We start from the raw sequence: 9,085 nt of genomic DNA on the forward strand, positions 1-9,085 counted from the left end.
AAAGTAACTATTGTCTAAAATGTAATTTGTCGGACGGGGTTGTAGAATTTGTTTCTAAGGGGTTAATTGAGGCTTTTCTAAAGAAAATACAATTTGCCTGTTAGTCTGACAGTGTCTTAACCTTTTATACAGGGAAAACAAACTAATTGTAAAGCAAATTTTAGATCAGACTTATAGTTAATAATATGAATAGTGAGCTAAAATTGCTCACTACTAATTATTCGAAAAACAGAAAATTAATTAGCGATGGATATGAAAACGAGGCGTATCGTATAACAGGCTACCTAACATACCACATTTCAGGAAGTTCTTATTTGTTGTTCCTACGAAAATTTTCCGAAAATTTCATTGGTCGAAGGATGGATATATGGAAGGACAAGTAAAAAGGTATACCCTTGTTATGGTATACTCTTACTGATAAATGGAAATTATGCCTCCTGTTACTCATTAATGCCTGATTTAAAAAATGATCATGCGACCATTCTTTCACTGTACACTCGTGATATGCCTGATTTAAAACATGATCATGTGACGTTTCGATATAAATAACCGACAAAAAAATTATAATCTTATCAAAATAAATTATTACATGTTCTTTTATCCTGCAAATCAGCCAACTATTGTACACATAATAGGTACACAAATAAATTTTGTTTTGTACTTGTACAAATAAAGTCTCTTGTACCAAGGCAGGAATATGACAGTTGTTTTCAATTCGTTTGATGTGTTTTAGCTTTTGATATTGCCATTATATAAGGGACTTTCCGTTTTGAATTTCCTTGGAGTTCGGTATTTTTGTTATTTTACTTTTTACTGTTGAGCAAACGGTAATGTGAATATTTCTTTTTGTGTGATAGTTAATTTTTGGGTCCTCTTCATAGTCTGCGTTCAAACTATGTTGAAAAATCAGAGACAACTATTTGAATTTAAACAACTAAACCTTAAAATCCCGGATGTAAATTGCAGGATAAAGCAATATTTTTACAATGTCAGAAATATAAAATTTATTGTACTCGCTACGAGACAGGAGAAAAACTCGAGAAGCCTTGCTTTTAGTTGTGTTTCTAAAGCTCGTACAAATAAATTTTATATTTTCGGACAATTAATGTACATATATTGTGTATATACATTATTGCCACATCGTTTTTCAAATTTTCAAATAAAGAGTTTTGTAAAACTTGTTATCAAGCTTTACATAAGCATGCTACACCGGATGAGGCGTTTACGTGTCAATTGTTCATTGTCTTCCTGTATTTTTGAATACATACTTATACCGGTGGTATCATTAGCAGTGACGGATCCAGGGGGCGTAAAGAGCGTACGCCACCCCCTTACTGAGAGCCGAAAAAAATATTATATCATGTTTTTCACGATTTTTATGATTTGTTAGCATAAAATCGTCCAAACATTTTCGTTTAATCCGTTTTAAGGAATTACGCCCCTTTCAAAAATCCTAAATCCAGCGCTCCGTTTCATACATAGCCAACACTCCGCGTGTGGCGTTGTACAACAAATGTGCAATTTGTCAGTTGACGACGAATTATTTTTTTTACAATCTCACAAATGGTATCACTTTAGTAATGACAAAATGAAACGGCTTTACTCCTTCAAATGTCTGTTTAAATGCACGAAATGAGAGTCAATTCAATGTGCAGAATTTTTATGATCCAAGTTTTATGAAGAACATTAGTTTCGAAAAATCGTGTTTAAGATTAGACGAAATAATATTAACACAAAACAAATCAAATAGGAACTATATTTTAGAACAACGGATCCGGTCGTCATTCGATTTTCATTCAAATATATTTGAAGTGTGATATTTGCCACTGGAAATGGTGGAATCAAGCATTTATTTTCGTTGCTCAACGTATATATCATTGTGAAAAATTTTCATGACAAAAATCAAGGATAATTTATAGTGCTTTTTAGCACCTGAGAAACGATAAGTATATATTCAAATAAAATAGATATAAATTAAACAAACAAATGAGAGCATATAGTGTAAAGATTGGTGAGTGAGTGTTGGTGTTTAACGCCACTTTCAGCATTATTGGCGGTTGATTTTTATTGCTGGAGGAAGCTGGAGAAAACCACAGACCTTCGACAGGAAAACTGACAATCCTTGTCAATAAAGATTGGAGTTGAACAACCCTGCCATGCATGTAAGGGGTTCGAAGTGACAACCTCAGTGTTGACAGGCTAGTGATACTGTACATGACCTTTTTTTTCTTTCGATAACATTTTATGCAAAATTTTACAATAAAAATTCACCAGACAGCACCTGATGTGTCAAACAACAAACAGCTACGTGTATTCAATTAAAATAATATCAAAAGCAACTGAATAAAAGTTTAAATATTATTATTTTATTACATATCAACTAGTATAGTTTAAAATAATACTATATTTCTGCAGGATTTTTTGTTATTTAATAGCAGGATTGTCTGATATCAATTATTTTTCTAATAATTAATGTTCTTTTCTCAGATTTAAAAGTTAACAAAACAAGTGCTTGAGAGAACGAGAGATGTTGATTTCTAACAATGTTTTAAAGTATTCTACTTGTTGGTAAGGTTGTATAGCTTGATTACCCGAATCATGAAACAGGAAGAATTCTGGCAGAACTAAGAACAAGCTATAACAGGCTAAATAAGTACCGCCATCAAATAGCGAGATCCTGTGGAGATACTTAAAAGTAGTGCGTAAACAAAAAATCTCGGACATGTTTAAATTTTTAACAAGTGATTGAACTTACATGTAACTATTTGTGTTGATTTAGAGAGCAGAGGACCAAAGAATAAAGGTGTAAAAACTATGGAGTTATTAAATGTATGCAAAGAACTATATTTTCAAAGAACTTATTGTGTGAAGAAAGGGATTTTTTACCCCGAGAAGCTGCAGCACAAGACTTTTCGGGATGTGCTAAATTAGGGTATCAAAGTGCTGGAGAGCACCTGTGGAAAGTTTGCAACGGTAGATGTGTATAATTTCAATATGAATTTAATCACAGCTTTGTTGTTTGTTACTAAATAGTTGTCCCACTAGCAATCATCGAAAATCACCTCCTTTTACATATGTTTATCATGTAAAATTTTGATATTTGTTATTGCAACTTTACTGTTGATTTGATAATTCAGCACTCAGAAACTCTGTTACATATGTCTATCCAATGTCAGGGGTCTGTGATTTAGTGGTTTTTATTGGCTTATATCCGTCATATTTGTTTTTCTAATGCTGTATTTTTATTAATTATAAGCCGTTAGTTTTCTTGTTTGAATTTTTTCACATTTTTAATATTGGGACCTTTTATAGCCGACTATATGTTATGGGTTTTCTCATTGTTGAAGGCAGTATGGTGACATATAATTCCTGATATCTTCCTCCTTGAATTCTGGTGGATAGTTGTTTTATTGGCAATAATACCACAACTCCTATTTTAGATAAGACAGCAAACTTAACACCAATATAACCGTAGTGAAAGTGAGTTGATATAAAGGGATTTAATCAACAATGGCAATATGTAGTCAGGAATAACAAGTTGATATACAATAGATTCGTAGCGGGACTTATAACCCTGTACATACATTTTAGTTACTGTTGTGAAATTCAGCATTGAGGCAATGACATTTTAAGATTTTTAGTTTTCATCCATTCATTTTATATAATCATTGCCTCTGTGTTAGATTGACATATGGTTACTGATAGTTCTTTTGGAAAGAATTATACTGCCCCAGGAACAAAGTCTGAAGGTCAATGTCAGTATGATGCTTCTAAGTTCTGTCAATGTAAGTGCTAGAGTACAAAAGTTATGCACCAAACACAAACCAGAAACTGTTTTACAATCATAGGGGTCAAAGGTCAAGGTCAGACTGATCTGCTTGATATGACACACCCCAATTGCAAGATGTATCAGCAAACCAAGTTTGGTCAACCAGTTCTATAGTATAACAGTTATGCGCAGGACACAAATCAGACAAGGTTTTTACTATCATAGGGGTCAAAGGAAAAGGTCAGAATGATCTGAGTTTGGTATATGACACACCCTTTGCCCATAATGCAACTGCATACCAAGTTTGGTTAACCAAATTTTACGGCACAAAAGATATGAGCTAGACCCGAATTGAACAAGGTTTTACTATTATAAGTGTCAAAGGACAAAGTCAATTCAGAGTGATCTGACTTTGAGATGTGACACACCCCAAGCCCATGATGCAACTTCCTACCGAGTTTGATTAACCTAAGTTTGAAAGTACAAACGTTATGAACCGGACACAAATTGGAAAAGGTTAACTATCATAGTGGTCAAAGGTAAAGGTCAAGGTCAGAGTGGCCTGACTTTAATAAGTTTTTACGGTACAAAGTAATGAGCAGGAGACGAATTGGACGTGACATGGTTTTACTATCAAAGGGGTCAAAGTCATGTTCAGAGCAACCCGACTTTTGTATACGACACACCCAGCCTTAGATGCAATTGCATACTAAGTATGGTTTACCGAAGTTTTACGGTACAAAAGTAACGTACCGGACACGAAGACGGACGGATGGACAGACGGACATGGTGATTCCAATATAACCCAAACTTTTTTTTTGGAAGGAGGGGGGGGGGGGGCATTAAGCAATCTGAGAAGTATACCAGTATATCACATATCTTTATTTATAATCAAAAACAATTTGTGAATTCTCAGTAAACTGTTTCTGGGTAATTTATTCTAAGTAGGTCTGTCAACACAGAATGTTTATAGATATAATGGTGTTTCTAAGATCAAATTTTGATACGCCCAATTTCTTAGTTTGTTAGCAAATAACTCTCTAGCTATAGTAAAAATATTTCTTAGTTGTTGTGTTTTCGGTTAACTTTTCAACTGATTATTTGTCATTGTATTTATTCAACATTAGGTATTAAACAACAAGCTACAACAAACCGACCAACAAGAGATATATGTATTACAGCTCAATAAATATAACTTGCAAAAAATACCATACATGTATGTTGATGTTGATGTTCGAGGCACTTTACTTATAGAACTGAAAGCACGAATTTCTGGAAACTCCTTGTTTTTTGGTATTCTATATTCTGTAGATGAATACTGAGGCCTCTGACATTAATGATGACACCAGACAATCTTCGGAGTAAATTGAATACTAATTGATCTGTTCACAATGCAAACTTGAAAAAACCTAGAGAAGCAAAATTTTGATTATTGAGCAGGGACACGTTCATATATGACTTAATTCCATGAGGCGCTTATAATCATAGTTCTAATCAAAATAAATAAATTTGAATATTTCTTTACAGAGCTCCATCTAGTAATTGAAAGTTTTTGTGAGTAAAAGAGCCTATGTCGCTCACCTGTATCTACTGTTGTTTTGGAAATCATGTAAAATAAGGTTAAAATCATCATAAATAGTATAAGACACCTTAATAATGATTGAGGCCAAGTTTGGTTTAATTTGGTCCAGTAGTTGAATTCATAGTAGGTCATCCCATTGTAGTCTTACAATAGTTACTGAAGAACCCTTATCATTATTTAAATTAGTTTTCAAGTTGTGACCATTTGAAATGGTGTTTTTACAATTTTCCCATAGACTTCTATAGTAAACCCTATGTTCTATTTTTAGCCATGGCGGTCATATATTGGTTGGATGACAGGGTCATCGGATACATTTTTCAATCAAGATATCCTATTAAAAATTAATTGTGACTAAGTTTAATTCTATTTGGCACAGTAGATTAAGTGGAGAAGTTTTTGTAAAAGATTACATAAATTTACGAAAAATTGTTAAAAATTGACTACAAAAGGGCAATAACTCCTTAAGGGATCAATTGACAATTTTGGTAATATTGTCCTATTTGTAGATCGTACTTTGCTGAAATAACTGCTGTTTACAGCTCTATCTATAATAATATTTAAGATAATATCCAAAAACTGCAAAATTTCCTTAAAATTACCAATTCAGGGGCAGCAACCCAACAACGGGTTGTTTGATTCGTCTGAAAATTTCAGGGCAGATAGATCTATACCTGATAAACATTTTAAGCCCACGTCAGATTTCCTCTAAATGCTTTAGTGTCAGAGATATAAGCCAAAAACTGCATTTTACCCCCTATGTTCTATTTTAGCCATGTCGGCCATGTTGGTTGGCATGCGGGGTCATCAGATACATTTTTAAAAACTAAATACCCTAATGATGATTGTGGCCAAGTTTGGTTAAATTTGTCTCAGTAGTTTCAGAGGAGAATACTTTTGTAAAAGTTAACGGACGACGACGGACGATGGAAATAATCATTGACCAATGAGAAATTTAAATGTCAAGCCCCGCTGGTCCTGGGTTTAAAAAAGTATACCAAAGTACCGCTAGTTATTACTAAGAGAAATTCGAACACCAGACTAAGATAAAATTTATAGTGCCATGAGAAAAGTTGTGTCAATGTTTTGACCTTAGGATCAGGATTATGATCTACTAATTAAAATTATATTTTTAAACAATACGAAATTTCTTCCTTTGTAGATACTAAATCTTGCTATACTCATCATGAATAAAATTTGAGAAATAAATGAATTACATAGACCACTCGACCGCTTAGGACCCTTATAGTTTCCAGGAAAAGAGATAATTTGATTGAAGAATACAAAGAATCCCTGTTTTAGTCATCGTATGTGGGACTACTTGAAGAGTTTTAGTTTAATAGGTCGAGACCACTAGAATTCTGCCGTCAGAGTGTATTTGTAAAATTTATTCCCCGGACTTTGTTTCCTAGGTATTAAATCCATGACCATAATTTTACTAGAAAAGTAAGTACCAGGATAAATTTTCCTAGGAAAATAAGTCCATAGCTAGTAAATATGTCTGGCTAGTATTTCAAGAGTCCTAGGAAATTTTGAAATTTTTATCTATCTCTTCTGAAAATGACTTAATTGTAAAAATATAAAATATTTGAATAATGGAAAAATCTGATTTCCTAGTTATAAAAGTCTGTGTTTTCAATTTTTTTCTGGAAAAAAATCGCTTAAAATTTCAATTTTTAAACATTTCTTAATATTAATTCAAATTTGTATTATTATTTCTATATCATTATAAGTCTGTGATACTCAATTTTTCTATGAAAAAAGTCCAGTGTAATTATTTAATAAAAACAATCATCTTTTAATAAAATACTGAAAGATTAATGTACAACTTTTTAAAAAATATTGCAACATAACAGTTAAATATTCCATAGTTTGCATCTGATATTTTCAAGTATATAGAATATTCCTATTAAAAATAAAGGACATGGACATTTTTACCTAGGAATATTAAGCACATGGACTTAAATTACTAGGAAAATTTATCCGTGGACATATATTACTGAAATCGGACTAACATTACTAGTATATGCTGTAACCATGGACGTTTTATACTAGCAATTTGTGGCCACTCGTACCCATTTTACCAGGACTAATTTATCTCTTACATATTTTGCATAGTAATTTCCCAAATACAAAATATAAAATATATGACCCGGCAAAGAAATTGACCAATCGACAGGATGAAAAATAATGCATTCTGAGCGACTACGATTAAATACTATCATTTAACACGCTTAAGAACACGTGGAGTTTAATTGAAAAGTTTTCATTTTGTATTGTATCTCGGAGTCTCATGTTTATTTTTATTTTTTTTTGTCTGACATCCCCGCTGAACTATTATTGTATACGTAATGTACATGTACTATACCATATCTGCATACTCGGGTTTAAAAAAATATTGTACGTTCACCGTACTAAATTGTAGCTAATGAACTTTGTAGTTTCTTTATATAGTTAAAGATATCATAGGTGATATAATGCTATGAATGTTTAAAGAAACGGAAGATTACGATTTCAACAAGAAGTTTGTACGGAATTAAAACTGAACTCACCTGCACGGTCCAATTTTAGAATCCGGGTCCGTTCGCCCTGATTCCGGTTCGCCCTAGTACCTGTTCGCCCTGAGACCGTTCGCCTTAATACCTGTTCGCCCTGAGTCCGTTCGCCCTGATTTTTATTTAAGAGCCCCCCCCCCTGTTATTATGTTGCATTGTTTGTATATATTTGAATATGTTAAAGTGTATCTGCAATTTCGCCGAATATTTATTTATGATGTATTATGGTTGACTTGCTGCTACCAGGAAATAAGTTTCCGTGAATTTCAGGACTACAAGGTATTTAAAACAACTGAAAACTAAGTTATCTGTATGTATTTGAATATGTTGAAGTCTGTCTACAATTTTGCCGAATATTATGTTGTATTATTGTTGTCTAGCTGCTACCAGGAACAAGTTTTTGTGAATTTCAGGACCTCAACGTATTTAATATCAAACGACTGAAGACTAAGTTATCTGTATGTATTTGAATATGTTGAAGTCTTTCTACAATTTCGCCGAGTATTTATTTATGTTGTATTATTGTTGTCTAGCTGCTACCAGTGCCACATAATCTATGCTGCCATCTATCACATACGTCACACGATACTGCATGTTGACGAGGTCGGACCTCTCTGTCACACGAAATACACATGTATTTTTTTTAATTTTTTTTTTTTAGGTCAAAAAAGGGGATTGAGCTTATTTCGCCCCTTTAACACAAAGTATAACAAATGGGAATTTAACAGGTCTTGGGGCTTATCTCGCCCTTTATTTTAAACTAATTTTAACTTGTATTTGTTTGCAATTGTCACTATTGCTTGCAAAGCCATCCTTTCTTGACTGAATAGAAAGTTCTTGCTGTTCCTAACATCAAGCCAAGTGTCAAAACTTCTTTTGATGTATTGGTACGTGTCTTTGTAGATGAAGTCGTGCAACTCCAAAGTATCGCTATTGACGAGCAGATACAAGTCGTTGTCGACAATATCCATCACATACATAGTTTGAGGAAGATCCAAGCATACTTTCTTCACCTTTAGTCCTTTGGTGTAGCTTCGAGCGTCTAGTTGTCTCTTTTTTCTCTCTTTCTGTAGAGTTTTATCCACTTCAGATCGACCCTCGACACCCTGTCGGGCGGGATCTACTTCTGTAGTCGTTCTTTTCTTTTTCTCTTCAGCTATAGTCTGTTTTGCTGATAGATTA

This window comes from Mytilus californianus, unplaced genomic scaffold, assembly GCF_021869535.1.
Source record: "Mytilus californianus isolate M0D057914Y unplaced genomic scaffold, xbMytCali1.0.p SCAF_18, whole genome shotgun sequence".
NCBI lineage: Eukaryota > Metazoa > Mollusca > Bivalvia > Mytilida > Mytilidae > Mytilus > Mytilus californianus.